Source organism: Pipra filicauda, unplaced genomic scaffold (assembly GCF_003945595.2).
Source record: "Pipra filicauda isolate LSUMZ 115617 unplaced genomic scaffold, ASM394559v2 scaffold48_size3843733_pilon, whole genome shotgun sequence".
In the NCBI taxonomy this organism is placed as follows: Eukaryota; Metazoa; Chordata; class Aves; order Passeriformes; family Pipridae; genus Pipra; species Pipra filicauda.
The window spans coordinates 2,449,935-2,467,554 of record NW_024104631.1 but is presented as its reverse complement, the minus strand read 5'-3'; the positions used below and the strand labels follow the sequence as shown (position 1 = coordinate 2,467,554).

Here is a 17,620-nt window from a genome sequence, read left to right as displayed (position 1 = left end):
GCTGCCATTTATGAGGAAAAGGACAGTATTTGGCACGTACTGCTACTATGACTGGCACTCAGAGAAACTGTAATAATGTGCAAAGTCAAAGAGATGTTGTGTTTACAGGTAACAAACTCTTCAAGTAATCAGTACTATCAAGAGTTCACTCAAAAGGATGAATATATGTTTATTTTGTTAGCAAAACAAGAAAAGCTGGACTTGTCTTTTTCTGGTTTTGAACTGTGATTTGGCCTCTCTCTCCAGCTATCTGAAACAAAATGAGGCATTGTTTATTTTTTTGTTTAAAGCCAGTTTCTTTCACTGATCTTTCCTAAATCTTGTATTGTAAGGATCAGTACTTTGCAATGTACATTTTAGCCTTTTAGCATGTATTTAGATTGTGTTGTTTAAAAAATAAGTGCCTTAGGTATTCGTAGCAATGACTGAGAGAAATTAAGAAGGTCCATCTCTTGCAAAATGTCATTTCCACTCTTCGTAGCTAGCCTTAGCCCTCAGCCAGAATTTATATTCAATTTATATACCACACCCCAAAGAAATACTAATGTTTTCATAAGAGGAAAAGAATGCTTTGAGATCGCCAGAATACAGGCTTCCAAAAATATCTTGGTGATTGAGTCATAAACAAAGTCATTTTGTAATGGAGGGATAAAAGTCATAGTGTTTAATACCAGATCTTACATGTTTCTAACCATTACTACTTCTCCAATCTTGCTGTGAGGGTGAACAGACACTCCAGATGTGAACCATGGGCATGCTGAGTCCAGAGATATCCAGGCTTAGCCTTGGTTATGGTCCCTGTTACTCTCTCCTGTCCCTCCAAGCTCCAGAGCAAAATATCTCAGTCCTTTGAATTACCTCTGAGGCCTGAACAACACCCCTGGCTCCTGTAAAATTCCATGCCCTAAAATAGAGTCAGGATGAAGTTGTAAGCAATGGAAAAGTGATTGTTTATTAATGCTACAAGTAGCAAATAGAACCCACTGTTTCTCCACAGGATTTAATGTCCAAGTTATTTAAACACACTCTGGGTTGTCTGCTGTCACCAGAGAGCTTTCCTTAGGATTGGATGAAGAACTTTGCAGGTCTCTTGCTTGTTTCTTGACAGTTTTTGGTATTACATTGAGCCATTTATTTTCTGGTGGAAAGTCTAAAAATGAACACTGGAAATTCTTAAATAAAAACAGACAATTTTAGAAATTTGAGTGCCTTGTCCCTTTGTCCCAAATCCTTCATCTCTTATAGTTGCAGATGAATGGTAGTCAAAAATAGACTATTGTTGCTTTTATGTTTCATCTTTAATAGATATATCTCTCTGCATTTCATTCAGAAATTTTCCTCGTGGATGTGGCAGAAATATGAAAGCTATAGGTTTTATTTATTTATTTATTTACCTACCTACTTTTTCATTAAGTTACAGGAATGATCATTTGCTTTCTTCTGAGGAGTTGTTAATTGTGTAACATGAATTGTCCATGGTTGTAGAGACAGCAAACCATTTGGTAGCACAATGGGCCCTGTGGTAAATGGTGGAGAAGCCTCATCATGTACCCGTTAGCACTATTTTAGTTAAGAACCTGCCAGTTTCCATTAAACCCCTCATTATTAAGGATTTCTGAGCAATCTATAAATATTTGCTCTGATACAAAAGAGCTCAACTGAAGATCCCCTATTTTTAGCTGTAGGTTAGGTTTGGTTGTTTGTTGTTTTGGTTTTCATCTCCTTTTAAAAGATGCTCTCAAGGTTAATGGAATCATAATTTGATCTCCCTTTTTAATACTGTGCCTGTTTGCCCTGTGCGTGTATTTCCGTGTACGTGAGTATTCCCCCAACAAATGTGTCAGAACATGAGTGACTGCAAAACACAGAGACCAAACAATAAATTCATTGGCAGCCTGTACAAAACTGAATTCAGTAGTAGTCAGGCACGGTGTATCTTCTGTTACAAGGGTTTGAACCTTTGTTAGGAAAAAAGGTCCTGTAATTAATCCTCAGTGCGTCTCTTCGGGCTTAATCAGGCGAGGTGATGTGCCTATACTGCCCTAAATGCTCAGTGAATGGTGTCATCATCTCCTGCCCTGACCCAGCAAAGCACTTCAGCGTGGGGGATAGCTTTTGTGACACATGGGTCTGATGGGTTTGTCTTTTATTAAATGTTATGGAAGTTCTCCTAATGAATGTAGTAGTGGATTTTTTTCCCCAGACTTCATTGGGCAACAATGGAAGCAATCGGAATTATCATCAATCATAGTGAATCTAACTGAGCTCAGCTGTCCTTATTATGAAAGGATCAAACCAATTACTTTAAGGGCCAAATCATGTCTCATAAAACTCCTCTGGTGAAGAATACTGCTTGTTTTGATTAGTGTTTATTGGTGTTCATCTACATAGCTGCCATCATGTAGATACATAAAAGTGCCAGGAGGTGAATACCTGTTTGGGCCTTGCTCATCTGTCTCTAACTTGGGAGATGGAGTAAGAGGTAGGCTTTTAGCTGTCAAACTTTGCATATTCGATCTTGCTTTCTGCAATATTTTACAAATGCCTATTAAATTTTGTATTGAAAAAAATATTGCTAAAGCCTTGCCTTTGGTATCTGAGAATACTACAAATTAAGGTCACAGTGCAATCTGAATCTGGCCCATTTGCACATACAGAGTAGAATAAAATATTTGTTGACTCTTACAATTTCAGTGTATGTGACTGACCCGACACATGTTTCGGGTTCTGGGTTGCCCTTCAGGGTTCCCAGTTATCCCTGGTTGTCTCAGCATAGGTCTGGGCTACCCTCAGGGGTTCACAGTTACTTCCAGTTACTTACAGTTGCCCCCAGGAACTCCTAGGGAACTCGAGGAGTTCTCAGTTACCCACAGTTGCCCCCCAAAAGGGTCGTTGGTTGCCCTTAGGGGTTTCCCGTTGCCCTCAGTAGGTTTCTGGGTTGTTACCATGCTGTAACATGGGAAATTCTGACTTTATATAAGGACATTTTTCTACTGTGAAGATGGTCAAACACTGGAATGTGTTCTTAGAGAAACTGTAAACTCACTACCCTTGGGGATCTTCAAAACAGAACTGCACAAGCCCCCAAGAATCTTGCTTTAACTAGATCTGCTTTGAGCAGGAGGTTGGACTGGAGACCTCTAGAAGTCCTTTTCCAACTGGAATGACTGCATGCTGATTTTGAAGGAAAGAAGGTATTACATTTATTTCAGTAATTTAATGGGACACCCTAGATCTTGTGATTGGAGTTAAAAATAGAGTTTGGAGTTTGTCAAACCTCCAATTGATCACATCTCTGTTTCCAGCTTCGCTTGCACAATAGGAGAGCAGTTGCTTTCTTAGAATTGTTTTAGATGGTGCCTGGCTGTGGAAGGTAATTGCAATGACACAGCAGAAAATTATAATGAGATTGTCACATGTAGAAAAGGTTTGGTGATTGCAACTTAGGTCATGGCCAAACTCGACCTCAGAAAGTCTTTTTTAAGCTTTGTCATTCCAAAGGAATCAGTTCATCACAGCCTTGGTGGAGTTCAGCAAGTCCACTGTTAACTGTGAAATCATATCAGTGTATTTAACTGGAGCACGTGATTAGTGTAGTGAGCCCAGAAAATGCCAGACACTTGCAAACCTACACACTATTAAAACCGTATGTTGAACAGCTTATCCGTGATGATTTGATTTGACTTTGTAATTTTGTTAAAAGGACATAGTCTGAGTTTGTATCACTATACAAAACGTGCCTGGGAATGTTCCCAGCCATTGAGGCCACCTGGTGTGGAACAGTCCTTGTCTATGCTGGGTGAGCTGGGTTTGCCTGCAGTAGGTGGCTGAACGCAAACCTCTACTTGGGTGTGGTTCCTGGCACACTCCTGCTACCAAAATAGATCCAGAAGTTGCTTGGGATAAGTTGGAGCAGCCCACATTCATGCCAGGGAACTCTCTCACAGTTTATTAGCGTAGGTAACATTGTGGGCATGCGTGAATTTATTTTATACTCTAAGGCAGATGAACTGGTAAGTCCTTGTGATGGATAAAGGAGACATGAATGCCTATTCTTGAGACATTATGGTTAGATGTCCTGGATCCTCTCCTAGTACTAGCCTGATATAAACTTCTTGGGGGAAGGGCTCAGCCTTTTAAGTTGGCTTTCACACCCTCACAAAAACTTTACTGCAATGTATTTCCCTATGGCAATTTCCAGTATGTCGAGTCTTAGGTTAAGGAAATGTTAATAAGAAAATTTAAATCTCAGCTAGATTTCTGATTCTGTTATGGTTCTCTCCCATGAATAAGTATGTGCACAGACAGAGTCTCCTGCAAGAAAATAGAGCAGGCTTGAGAGTCAAGGCTTTCCTGACCCACTGAACCTCTTTGGCATTGTGACTTCTCCATGACTACAACCAAAGATTGGCAAAAGTGTGTTTCATTGATGTCCATGTGATACTCTGAAAAAATCTTTTATGCTACAAACAATATGTATATTTCAGATAGTTCCAAATGAAAAGACCTAGAAACAAACATTTCTTGTTCTCATTGTCATATGAACCCAACTAAGCATGCACTACAGGCTGCAGAAAGGCTGAAAATTAGAAAAGTTAAAACCCGTGGATGTTGTTCCTCGCTGCAGTATGTGAGCAGAGCACAAATATGTCTGCATAAATCTAATCTACAAATGATGTGTAATTGGAATCAACCTGGCCCAATAAGGACAATAACTATTCTTAAGGACTGCAGGACAGAAGGTGCTGAAGTGGAGCAATCACTTGAGTTAGACATGAGGCATTTTTCTGTTCTGAACATTATTTCTGTTATACATAGGGAAGAAATCCCCCTATTTTTGATGACTTCAAAAAGCAACCTACAGAGAAGGTCTGGCCAGCACTCTGAGGATGTTGCTGACACTACGACTTCAATGCCTGCATGTATTTCTTTTCTTTGTTCGTAAAATCAATTTTCAAGGTCTAAAGGACAGAAATCAGATGACAGTGTGAATCTCTTGGCTTTCCCCTCTTCCAGCTTGGAGAATACAGCCATGCAAAACAGAATGTCACCAGGAGGTGATAAGCTTTTTTTCCCTGGAAGGACTCCTAATGTGGCAAATTGATAGTATTTGCTGTTGTTGCATTTTGCTACCTGTGCTACCCAGTAAGCCTTCCTGAGACTGCAGAAACAAAATCACTGAAATGATTGCCAGAGTACAGCCATTTTGCTTTTCATTCTGAGGGCATTTCTATATCCGGACTGAGAAAATACGTCCATGGTCTTTCACAAACTGTCTTTAAAAGCTTGTGTCATGTCTGAGGATACTCCTAGGGAAGCATTGCACAAACTCGGCTCCAGGGAAACACTCTGTGGTCAGAAGACTACAGAAAGTAGTTTTGACTAGTTGAAGGGACTGCATCAGGGCTTACGTAGGATGCATCCTGGTAGGTGGCAAACACCAGGGCTCCAAGGATGTACATTTGCTTGGCAGGCCGCACATCAGACTCTGCTCCTGCCTAAAGAAGGGAAATTCTGTGGACTTGCGAAGGTCCATTGGTTCTGAAATATGAAAATCACTCCTCTGGAGCTAGCTTTCTGCCTGCTGAAATCACTGCATAGGCTTTCACTTGAGGTCTCAGCCTTTGCCTCAAATCCTTAATTCCAGGTTCAGGGATAGAAGCAGTGCTACCATGACACAATAGAAATCCCACAAACCTTACAATTTATTTTCTATCCACCTCTTTTTGTGATTGGGATCAAATTATAACACAGTTATGCAAGATATAACTTCGACAGAAGAGCCACATAGTGCTGTTCTATTAGTCTTTTTCCATAGACATAAGGAATGAAAGAGTTTAGTTGTAATGTATGGTATAAATCTTGTTGGGGTTTTCTTTACAAGTTTTAAGCTGATCCTCAAAAGTGATCCTTTATCTCCCTGTTTTGAGGTAGTTAATTTTAATTCCAATACCATATATAGTTCTGATCACTGTCTTTGCAGGAAGGTGAATTGAATCTGGCAGATGCAGAAAAGAGCAGTGAGAATAGGGATTCTGTTTTCCAGTAGGAAATTGAAGGGAATGATTTGTTTAACCTTGCAAAACAAAAGCAGAAATGGGATATGTTTGCTGTCTGGAAGTGCATCAGGTGGGTAAATACCAGAGAGGAGAAAAGGAGCCATGGGTGCCTTAGAATACAAATGACCAGGAATAAATTTAAGCTTGAAATTAGCAAATAGGTTTTAGGGATTCAAACAGTAGCTCCACAAGTGGGATTTTTGACTGCTTTTAAGATGTATCTCACTGGAATGGGAAAGGGTGGTGTGGGCATGTGGGCTAGACTGAATGTCCTGGTAGGTGCCTGCTAGTTCTGTCTTCCTGCCATTCATCATGGCTAGGCTTCGTGAACGAAGATTTGGGAAGGGCTCTACCCACATTTGTTACAAGCGCGCTGGTGGCTAAAAAGGCCAATGCGAGATATGCACGTCCGGTTGAAAAAGGCACAGCAGAAAGACTCCTTAGGTGGTATATTCTGCAGGGCACGATTCTTTCTGCGTTGTCTTTTCTCCTCAAGAGTGATCCTGCGTGCTTTCTCAAAGGAAGCAGCAGCATTATAGATGGTGTGTCTCCAGGCCTCCCGATTGGAGGCCAGAGTAGACCAGTTATGTTGATCAATATGGCCAAGGCTGAGATGAAAAATTGTCTTAGAAATCATACTGTGATGACAGCAAAACACGCATCCAGATCTCTTCCTTCCTTATCTGGAGTTTCTCCTCCTAATTTTAAATTCTCTTTGCTAAGGTTTGCAACATTTCCTGGCTTGAATGTTTTTGAATGCCTTAGGGAAAAAATCCTAATACTTCTAGAGATGGGCCTGGTACATTTTGAGGACAGCACGTACCTGCTCCAGGGCAGAAAAAACAGCAAGGACAAGCTTTTTTTGGCCCTGGTCCAACTCAGTCATCCCAATGAAGCCAGATCCAGGACCTGCATCTGATAAAGATTTTTGCAGAAGAGAAACTCACAAAGCTTTTCAGCTCTGCAGGAGCGGAGAATCTGCTCTTCCAAGGTTGTGGGTGCAATTGTAAAGGAGAACAGCATGTACTGCAACAAGTTTCTTCAGAATGTGAAGAATTCGTGGATATTTCAACAGATATTTCTACCTGCTATAATGCTGATATTTCTCTGCCAGATTTTCAGCAAGCAGAATGGCTTGCCCAGGCAGTGGTATCTTCATGAGAACAGCTCTTCTGTACACCTGAAGATTTCTACACAAGGGAAGTTTGAGATGGCATTTTCCCTTGCAGATTGAGCCATGCTGGTGAATTTCCAACCATATATGAGGCCAAAGCAGATTATTTTGTGATGTGGAAGAAAAACGGAGCTAAAAGGGTAGGTTGACACAGGCTGAAAGAAATGAAAATAAAGAAGATCCAGTACATTGGAAACTTGAAATCCCCTAAAAACCATAAAAATGGGGTCCAGTTAGTGACAGTCAAATTTCATTTGATGTTCCCTGAACCTGTGGGAAGAAATTATCCTCTTAGCACAAAGTCAAGGTTCATTGAAGTGGATAAGAAAATTGGTTGAATCATACCCAGAGCGTGTCAGTGCCACAGTTTGGCAGAAAAACTTAGAAGATGAAAAGTGTAGTGCCTTTCTGTAGAGAATGGAGCTGGTCTAACTCGTGAGTAATGATCAAGCCATGAGAGCTGAGGCACTAGAGACCTGTATGACAGATCCTCTGAACTATGGGGGGATGGAAGGGAAAGAAATGCCTTAAAATGCAGTGGCAAAATTACTGAAAAATTCATGTGGTAAATGAATCCAAATTGTAGAGAATTTTTTTCTTTTTTTTTTTTTTTCTTGCTCCATTATTATTTTGATACACTTTTCTTTTTTTCTTGTGACCACTTCAAGGCCAGCTCTTTCCTAGCAGAAATTTACTGGCGACACTCAGACATCAATTCCCATTTTGTTCCAGAACCTGTAGCAAATGGGCAACAGAGCTGCAATCGTGGATGAGCTAATAATCTCTGGGGTGATTTGAAGGTATTCAAAAGGAAATTTGCTCCTCAGGCACAGCCCTCCACAAGCACAGCTGCTTTGCACAGCATGCTCCCACAGTGACAATTCTGATGTACAAATACAGGTCTGCCAGTCTTGAAACTGTTTTCACGGTTGCACGTATCATAAATGTGCCATGGGCCATGGGTCAGCTAATCCAATTTGGCAACACAGAAACTGGTAAGAGAACAGAGATTGAGAAGAGGTTGTGTGATACATTCAGATGTGAATTATCCAGAAGAGGCAGTGACCAGATGAATCTGCAGTGTCCCAAGAAACCAGTACTGGTTCATTTGGGGTCTGCATGTAACATCATCAATAAAACCTTCATTGTAAATGAGTTGGAGGTTGTTTGTGGCATGAGACAATTCAGAGCTCCCAGCTTGCCCCAAGTATGTAGTAACTTCACATCTCTGCTCATACCTGCTGTGTAGGTAGATCAGTCATGTAGAGTGGAAAACAGGCAAGCTAAATCTCTTGCGCAGGACTAACTGATTCTTGTTTTGGAGTGCAACTTGTTAAATTGTTGGTGAGAAATTTGGCCCTGAATTCCATTTATTTCATTGCTTGTTCGCTTCCTTGCAATATTATTCTCACACTTTTTATAGTATGTCAAAACTCCATGATACCTCTTCTTGCCCCTAGTGCTCAGGTAACAGTTTTATATGTAGTTCATATAATCCACCTAACCTGTTCAGTTGAATATGCATCCTATGACAGACAAGAAAATGCAACCCTTTTATTCTATTCATGTTTTTAGTGCAGACTTGTTGTCATGTCTCTATTCTTTCCCTTGTCTTCTTGTCTTCTGTTTAAAATAGAGATAAGATAGACAAAGTTTCTACTTCACAGGATTGAGGATTCTTTGAAGGTTGATATAATTAATATTTCCTAAGTATTAATGTTATAGGATTACACTATTCCAAGTGAGGTATCTGGTGCCTAAAGAATACCTACAACAATGAAACCATCAGAGGAACTTTATTCCCCTGGCTTGCATTCGGTCAAAGGAGCTGAAAAGCCTCTCATCCCAACTTCAGTAAAAGGCTTTGAGGAGTATATGAAGCTGGTGACATCAGCTTGGCCCTTTGCAGAGAGCAGAGCATGCATTGCTAACTCCTGCTAAATAAAGCAGATGACTTTTCTGTTTTCCTTTGTAAAGAGCAGATTCCTTTATGGAAAAGAAAAAAAAAACAAACAACAAAACAACACCAAGGTAACCGATCTCATTCCAACACTTTCAGGTTCTGTTTTTATTGCTCTTGGCTCCTTCCTACTTCCAATTATTTATGGAACAAGCTGTGAGTCACATGGTGGAGCTGGAGTGATTCGGGAATTTGTTAAGCGAAGAGAAACAGGAAAAGAAGGGCCTGGCAGTTCAGGCAAATGACATCAGTGCTTCGGCATCTCGTCCCAGGCCTTGGAAAATGCAGCCCTTTCTGTGAGAAAAGGATTGCAGAGTGATGCTAGGAGGCAGAAGTGTTTTGGTTTCTTGGCCGGCATGCAAAATAACATTAGACGTAGCCTCTTAAGGTTTATTGGTAATGACAAGTCAAGTGGGAGATGCGGATGTGTAAATTGTAGCAAGGGAAACAGCTTATAATACTGAAGAAAATTTCATCCAAACAGGTGATTATGCATCTGTAAAAAGTACAGAAACTGTAAGGAGTGTCTAATCTTCTTTACATTTCTTAGTTGACTGCTAATGCAGGTTTGCTTGGCTGGATTTCCCTTTTTTCCTTCTTAAGAATAGGAATTATACCTATGTGACAATTCCTGTGTACTCTGCAAGCACAAAGCTAGTAAAGAATTTATCTATTTTCCAGCATAATGAAAAGGAAGCTGCCAGACACTCATCACAACTTGATAGCCTTTATCCGTGGGTTCTTGAGACTGTGCTTCTGGTACCTCGTGAGAGATTAGCTGGAAAATCTTCAGATGCTAAGGCAGAATGTTTGCATTGACATATTTTGCTTTCAAAGTGGGGCTTTGGCTTAAGGACCACTCAGCGCAGAGCTGATAAGACTCTCTGAAATCCAGCACATTGCTATAGCTCAGTAGACAGTGCCGAGGACAATGGTTTTCTCTGCAGCTGCTAAAATACAAGAATAAAATAAAAATCAGTGGCAGTGTCTGGCAAGAAGCATGTCCTAATGTAAAATTGATGGAGGTACATTGGTGAGGAAAAAAATCAAGTATGTGCTGATTTCAAAATGTTTTTTTAAACTTGATTTGTACTGCTATTTCCTGTCCACTATATCCTGTTTTTAAGGAATGTACATACTTAATGTTAGTAATGACATTTTACTGACATAGTATAGTGATCTGAAAAGTCACCTTGTAGCAAGCTGGTGAAAAAAGTTTTCTACATCACTAGGCTCAAAATGTACAAAATATTTTACAGAATTGTACTGATTCTGTTTTCTGCTTTACAGCCTTCTTGCTGAAAGGACTGAAAAAGTCCAGTTGTAGCCTCTGCAGCGTGACCCAGGTGTTCCGCTCTAGAGACAGGGAAGCTGAAGCACAGACATTGTGCCAGTGCAGGGCAGAGCATGTGCATTCTTCTGGGGCTGCTGCCACCACTTCTGCTGTAATGCCTGTCCCTCTTCCAGCCTCTCTATAATGCATTGGGGAAATATGGCGTAGGAAAAGGTACAGAAAAGGCGATGCAGCCAGTTAGACTGCACCTCTGGCATGTGATTCCTCCCTAACTGTGCTCCCTTGCAACAGACACAAGCAGTGCTAAAAGCGAAGCAGCATCTGGGCTGCTGGAAAGGAACTGTTGCCTAAAACCAAAGAAATAATTATCTGGACAGTGTTAGTATAGAAAGGTAAAAACGAACTCTTTAATAAGGCATCTTAGGTGCACAAAGATGGCATATGCACCCCCCGCCCCCCAGGTTTTACAAACTTATAGTATCATCTAATTACAATATCTAACTATTACTTCATTGGAATACATCCAGCCTGAAAATTATCTGTCCCCCAGGACCGCCTACAGGCATGCCTCCCAGAATGGGGTTGATGGTCCCAGAAAACCAATACCTTGTCCCACTTTCGTCTTTATCAACTGCCTCTGTCCTGTTTGGACCATTTTCAAGGCTTCTGGGCCCTCTTGGATATAATCTTTTGACTAAGGTTATATCAAGGAATGTGTTTCTGATGTTCTTGAGGTACATCTTCTACAGATTGGATGTTCTTGCTAGAATCTTTATCCATTGAAATCCTTGAGAACACTAAACCATATTTCAAGAATTTGGTACAAAGGGTGTCAAAGGGTGATTAGTTACTACTATTATTGTGTTAAAAACCATATTAAAATTCTATATACTAGGATATTAAGATCTTAAGGATCTTAAGGCATCAGAACCAGCAGCAGTGGGGCCAGGCAGGTCAATTCGCAACACAACCGGCAGAGCCATGGGAGAGAGTCAAGTAGAAGGCAAAAGGGTGGAAGCAGGCAGTGATAGTCATAGCACAGGTGAAAAAATAGCTCAGGAGCGGGAAGACATGAGAGTCCCAGCCTTCTGGGTGCCGAGCTTTTTGGGGTGAGACTGTCACAGCTTGTGGATGGCGTACAGTAGATGTGGTTTGCTAAAGTGAGCTTTCCTGGCAGCTGTGACTTGAAGCAGGATTCTGGTCATTGCCTGCTCTGGCAGGTGCTCTGGCCCTCCCTGCAAAAAGTGCTTTAGGAAGCTGGTTGGTGCCAAGGACCTTCTACAGGTGCCCTCACAGAAGGAAACCCCAATGGGGAAGTCACTGTGTTTTACCCCTTTGCCTCCTACAGTTCCCTCACTGACTGGCACTGGTTTTCGGAGAAGCTCCTTGCCAGATCAGCAGCACATGTGGTGTATTCAAAGCCCCAGCTGAGGATCCCTCTCTGCCCAGTGCCAGCCAGCAGCCCTAGGCACTGTGTTTCCTTTTTTTAAGATGTGGTACAGCAAGAGAAAGAAGGTGGCACAAAGAGGGTAATGAATGTCATCTCTTTCAGAGGAGAGGTGACCATCCCCATGAATCTCTACCCTGCTAGCAGCTCCAGTGGCACTGCAGCAGGCATGGCTGGCAAGTGAATGAAAATAAACTCATGATTCACTGGGAGGAACTCTCAGGAATGATGGGTGTTTACAACCAGCTTAGTTAAAGCCTTATATTCTGTCACTGTAGGCACATGATCAGATTTCAGCAGTCCCGTTCATACGAGTATAAGGTTGAAGAGGGAAATGCCGCAGCAGTGGAGGGCTTTATGTAGGAGTGGGAAGTTGTAGTATCCCTTGGGAGTTCAGGGAGTTTGCAGTGGAAACTAGTGAGCACTGTCACTGCAGCAGCAGCCAGTCAGAAAACACTAGGCCTTATGTGGGTTAGTCATGTCAAGTCACAAGATGTGACATTGACTGGTGACTCTAGAACCCACTGCAAATTACTTATTTTTAAATGCTGAAAGCATAAATAAAAGCAATTCATTTCCCTTTTTCTTGGTAAAATAAACCAACAAAATAAAACCATTTTGACTGGATAAAATATTTTGGCAGCAGCCAAGTTTTGTTGAGGCATTTACATTTGTTCAAACCTCCTTTAATTCTCTTTTAAAATTATACCTAGACAATTTTCAAAATAGAAAAAAAATTGTCGTTTGAGGATGTCAAAATAGTCTTGGCTATCCAAATTTTCCTTCTGTTGTTTTAACTTAAACTGTTCTATGATCTTGTTCCAAAAATGTAGATCACTCCCCCCTTGCACAAAACTTCATTTTTCAGTAAAGTTTTATATTATATAATGTTTATTTAACCTTAGTACATTTTGACTATTTTAGCCCCAATGCATGCCCAGATCCAGGTGGGACCAAGCAGCATTGTTATTCCCCTGCTTTAGTCACTCCTTCCCAAATAGGAATTCAGGTTACTATACATACCTTTATGCATAGTTTGTCTTTACCAAATTCATCCACTCTGAAATTCTTGGGAACACCTGTCTTGCTTCTTAATTTTAAAAGTTTGACACTTTGCCTACAAGTAACTGGATAACCAGAGCCTTTTTTCTTCTCTGTGAAGCATAGTAAATAAGGCTGTTTCTGATGAAGTCTGTGAGCTTGCACTGATGCCAAATTTAGAATTGTCTGCAAAATCTGTTTCAAAGGAAGTCCCTCAAAAGCAGAGTGATGCCAGTTATTGTTACTATGAGATTCATGTGAATGCCTTATTCTTACATGACTTAAGACTATGGGTTGATATGGGTTCTGGACATCTTCATCTTCAGCGGTGTTCCATGTCACAGCTTTGGGGTTTTTGTCTAAGAGCACTTTGTAGGGAAAGCCATAACAATGCGGGGGGGAAAGAAGCAAATAGTTATTTTGCGTTTGAATCCTGCCATCCAAAAGGAGCTGGATTTTACCTTGAATGCATACATTATTGGAGGAAATCTTCTCTGAGTTAAAAGAATAAAATGTCTTATGAAAACTAAAGAATATGTAGAAGTTTCTTATATACCACAGTATGAAAGAGAAGGATGGAAATTGAATAGTTCCTGTGTTTTCAGCCAGGATCCTGACAACTCAGAAAAAAAATGGTTGATTTGGTGAAGGTGAAGATGATTGCAATGGGAGAATAATTGTAATTACCAGTAGAATACACAAGGCCAACAAGAGATGTGTCATAATACCACAACTATTTTTAATTAGCCATGAATGTGGGAGAGACAAAACATCTTCCATTTAGGTACACTGTCTTGCAACAAAACTTCAGAAAGCAGGAACTACATGGCCTTTAAGCCAGATGAGTGAGTTTTGCTCCTTTCTTTCAGACAGCAGTAGGTGGCTGTAATGTATTTCCTCTGCACTTTATTTTTACTTTGTAAAGGCATTATTGATTTTTTGTTGGTAGTTTCATTCTCATTTCAACACATCCACATCCTTTGGACACCCTTTATGTTCTCAGAAAGCCCAGGCTGAACCTGGAGGGTGGATGACCAGCTCAGATACCCCAGACGTAACATTCTTCTCTCTAATGAAATTGCCCATGTGAGAACCCAGGGAAACTTTGTATGAGCAATCACTCAGTTGCTTTTTCTTTGACATTTCATTGGTTCATGCTGTTTCTGCAATCTGTTCCCAGGAACATTCAGAGGGCAATGTTACTGCCTTGTGTGCCCATGCTGTAATGCTGTCAGCAGACACAGTCGGGACTATGAATTAAAATCATAGAGGAATATGGGTACCCCAAGAACTCTGCCTGGAACAGTTGCCGTTTAATGGTTTAGATGAAGATCTGTCCACAACCTTTCATATTTCTTGACCAGCATGAATTCATATTTGCATTTATTTTGAACAGCTATCTGAATATAGAGAAGTAGTTGTTAAGAGTGTTTAAAGTCTTGTTGTGGGACAACGACTCCCAAGAAATGAAAAGATGAATGCAATAAAATAATACTCCAGCCATTCTACTTTCAAAGTATTTCATAAACACTAGCTTGTTCTCAAAACACTTTTGTCAATTAGAGAAATTTCATCCACAGTTTCCAAAAGAGGGATCTGAAAAGCAATGAGCTGGAAATTTCAATGAAGTTCCTGACTCCCACATCCTTGCCTTGGCTCAATACAAGTTACTTTCCCTCCAGGCACCAAAATGTGGTGTTTCCTATAAAAACTCCACTGTAGGCCTTCTGAGCCTGGAAAACTGGTGTCCCCAGTGCAACCCTGACTATTTTAACAATACTGACCTTTTATCAGGTGCTTGGCAGCTGCTTCAGAAATTTTTCTTCACCAGGTGGTGGTTCTTGATAGACTGATGCTTTCTGGAAAGAAGAAATCTGTCATCTTTGTCTTGTTGAAGATTCCCTCAGAATCTTTTTGCCAGCTGCAGAAATAACCTCCACATGGGCAGAGACTTCCTAGGTTATCTCCATCCCTTCTTGCCCAGCAGTGGGTTCCTCACAATTCCCACCACAGATCTGACATACCCTTGCATGTGCTGGTCCACACAGTCACTGGTATCCTTCAGCCTGTAGTCATATAAGTCTATGGTTAAGAGAAAATTCACTTGATTCAAGTTACTGACGTGTTTGGAGTTGGATATATGCTGTGAGTCAGTCTTATCAGACCCCTAGAAATCTGTGGGGTCTGCAAATGAAGCCAACTGCATGTGGTAGGCCTATATAGGAAAGCAGACACCCAGATTAACTTTGCCAGGATTTGTTCAGGATGGAAGCAGAGTTATGTGACTGATTATTTTGGTCTGGTCCACATGCCATATGGAAAATAGCTGTTGTAGAGCTGGGAAATACCTAAAGCTTTCTAAGCATTCATGAAAAGTTCCTTTCCCAGGGAAATAAAATATATTCTGGCAGTTTCAGATTTTATGGTATTGTTTGATTTTTGCTATCTACTTCCTGATGAAATTACTCCTTTCCAAGGCAGATGGTACCTCTTCCTCCAGTCACTGCTATTACCAGGGTCTGCATCATTGCCCCAAGTGACCTTTGTTCAAGGTCTTCAAGCATGTGCTTAAAGTAACAGGCTGCTTTAAAAAGGACCTGTGCTTTATACAAAACCATAGCCATATCCTATCGCCTGGTTCTCGTACTTCACTGGAGTCCTGCACTCTGTGTATTGTCCTCATGTACGGCTCCATCCCACACCCTTTGGCAAACCCTTGGTTGAAGTGTTCCTCTTCAGCAACAGCCTGTATCTCTTAAGGCCTGGCCTTTTGCTAAGGATGCATATCTATCCTCTGTTTTATTGGGTGTTTCATACGAAAGGCTTTCAGGTGGTCTGGACTTCCAATGGCAAACTGTGGGAAGCTCTCCAACATTTCATAGCATTGTTGGGAATCTTGAGGAATCATTTCATCTTGCTTCTTGCTCCTTATACATGATCTACAGTAGAAGAGCCATGAAACTGTGACTCTTATGACCATGCCTCTGAAACTGTGACTCTTACGAAAGCCATGCCTCTGAAAATCAGGACCAAATACTTCCACAGAGGTAGCAAATTTTCTGCAGTCTGAGATTTTCATTAAGAATCTTTCTCAAAACAATTTTGAGATTCTTTTGCTACAACTGTCATGCTTTTGGTCATAATTTGGTGTTCCTAAGAGTATTGGGGTTTTTTTTAATCTACAACCATTTTCTTAAAAGAGTCACGCTTTATGTTGCAGAGCTTTTCTAACATTACAGAGGAGTTCATGTTCTATTGAATAATCTTATTACCTGAGTACTTGCAATAATTTTCATGCACCCCATTTTTCCTTTGATCCAGAGACATAAAGACATGTTCTCCAAGGGGTCTTTGGAGGCAACAGGGATATTTAAAGATATTTAAAGGATATACAAAGATAAATCACATTTCCTTCCCAAATAGTTGTAGCTCCAAAGTAAATACTTTGTGTTATTACCAGTTGGCTCACTACTTGAAAAGACCACTCTGCCTTTGTGTTTTGAAACTAACTGGATCTGGTGGATCATCAGATAACTAGCAACAGTTTATTTGAAGCACTGACTGCATCCTCCTGCACATTCAGCACTTAATCAGTGGTTTTCTCCCTCTCCTGAGGAAGAGTAAAGGGTGAATCCCTTAGAAAACATATAAAATTAAGATTGCTAAGTTTAATAGTACTGGCATTGAACGGAGGCTCAGGCTCAGGTTTTACAGCTTATTGGGTGTCCTTTTACTATCTACATGGCCTTTGTGTTATGGAGGTCTGAAATTCACATCAGGCTGTGACCCAACTGGAATCCCCTTTCTTGTCATTGAGACTTTGCTTCACAGACTTAAGTTACTCTTGAAGATGACATTTAGGGCTCTTAGTGCAATGGAAATATCACCTAATTGCCTTTAAAGATCCAAACTTTGGTGCTTTTCTCTGCTTTTGTGCTCAGCCCTTCCTCCTGTTATTGGATCCACTAGTTAATTAAGTTCTCTGTGTAAGTTTTGAAGCAACCTCAAAGCTTGTATTAGGCTCACAAATAGCAGCTGGAGTAAGTAACACTGATGACTCCTTCTCTCTACCACAGGGGAAGATGTGTTTACTACAGTTTGGGAAGGCAGAGGAACCCCTCCAGGAGGTAATGCCATTCAGCACTGCTCACCAAACTTGGCTCTCCTGCCTCTCCCGAGTCTTTCCTGTGGTTACCTAAGCAGGCTCCCTCACTGTGTGCTCGCTTTGGTGCTAAGAGACAGTAATAATTGAAGCATTGTGAAATACTCAGAAGACTGGCTTGGCTGAAGGACATAAATCCAGCAGGGTAAATGTTGAGAGGATGAATAAATTCACAGACCAAAGGATTCCCATGTTGATGTGATAGCAATAAAACTTGTTAACTCCAAGCATTGCAATCTCAAGCAAAAGGAAACCCTGGCAGTCTTTAATGAATGATGCATCCAGACCTTTCTGTTTTCCCTTTGCTTTGCGGTCAGTGTGGAGGATGGAGACTGGCACTAACCCTCTTCCACATGAGTCAAAACATGAGCTTTTGTGGTGGCTAAACCCATGAGATCATGGTAGGGTGCAGGAGCAGCTCGGGGTTATTATTTCATCAGCTGGCAGATGCCATAAAGATCACACGATACAACTATCTCAGCC

General features: G+C 40.9%; 1 long non-coding RNA gene across 1 annotated transcript in view; it reads left to right on the top strand.

Annotated features, from left to right (window-relative positions):
* The window catches only part of LOC113991543, a 79,348-nt gene extending 61,992 nt beyond the window's left edge, over positions 1-17,356 (top strand). The window contains exon 5 of the long non-coding RNA XR_005565519.1: positions 17,052-17,356. This is a non-coding gene — a long non-coding RNA (uncharacterized LOC113991543). The remainder of the gene's footprint in view (positions 1-17,051) is intronic.
* Positions 17,357-17,620: the final 264 nt, after the last annotated feature.